Source organism: Poeciliopsis prolifica, unplaced genomic scaffold, assembly GCF_027474105.1.
Source record: "Poeciliopsis prolifica strain line A6 unplaced genomic scaffold, Auburn_PproV2 SCAFFOLD278, whole genome shotgun sequence".
NCBI classification, from domain to species: Eukaryota; Metazoa; Chordata; class Actinopteri; order Cyprinodontiformes; family Poeciliidae; genus Poeciliopsis; species Poeciliopsis prolifica.
Genome location: NW_026562653.1, coordinates 1,858 through 2,500, shown reverse-complemented (window position 1 = coordinate 2,500; position 643 = coordinate 1,858). Strand labels below are relative to the sequence as shown.

The following is a 643-nucleotide window of genomic DNA, read 5'->3' as shown; positions in this document are numbered from 1 at the left end:
CACCGCCCCCCCTTCCCAGGGTGTGAAGAGGGAGGGGGAGAAGGACGAGAGGGAGGAGCGGCGGACGGCGGCGGGACCGGTCCCGGAGCGGGAAACCGACCGCGTCGCGCCAGGCGTCCCGGACTGGTCTGCACTTAGGGGGACGAAGGCGACGGCGGTGGGAGGCGGGACGGAGCGGGGGAGGTCGGCCGAGGCCCGGCTCCCCGCCCGCCCGCCACCACGCGCGCCTGCGACAGGCCCAGCCGCGGAAGGTCTCCTTCCGATAGATGGCAAAGCGACCCTCAGACAGGCGTGGCCCAGGGTGGACCCGGGGCCGCAAGGTGCGTTCGAAGTGTCGTGATCAATGTGTCCTGCAAATCACATTAGTTCTCGCAGCTAGCTGCGTTCTTCATCGACGCACGAGCCGAGTGATCCACCGCTAAGAGTTGTCTGAGGTTTTGGAGGGGACAAGCTCGGTGACGAGAGGGTTGGTACGACGCCACGGACCGGCCGCGCTCGACTCGCCGAGGGGAACGAACCCCCCCCGCCGAGGCGAGACATTGAACCCCCGTGACCTCTCCGGGAGAGAGGGGAGAGTTGGGTACCGGCCGGCGCGCGGAGGGCGACCAGGGCCGCGCCGCCGCTCCGCGCGGGGTTGGAGGTT

At 70.0% G+C, this 643-nt stretch overlaps 1 non-coding gene across 1 annotated transcript; it reads right to left on the bottom strand.

The window, feature by feature from the left end:
* Positions 1–275: 275 nt before the first annotated feature.
* On the bottom strand, positions 276–427 carry LOC129357682 (5.8S ribosomal RNA). Its single transcript, XR_008605550.1, has one exon. It is a non-coding gene; the product is annotated as a 5.8S ribosomal RNA (ribosomal RNA).
* Between the last annotated feature and the right edge of the window lie 216 nt (positions 428–643).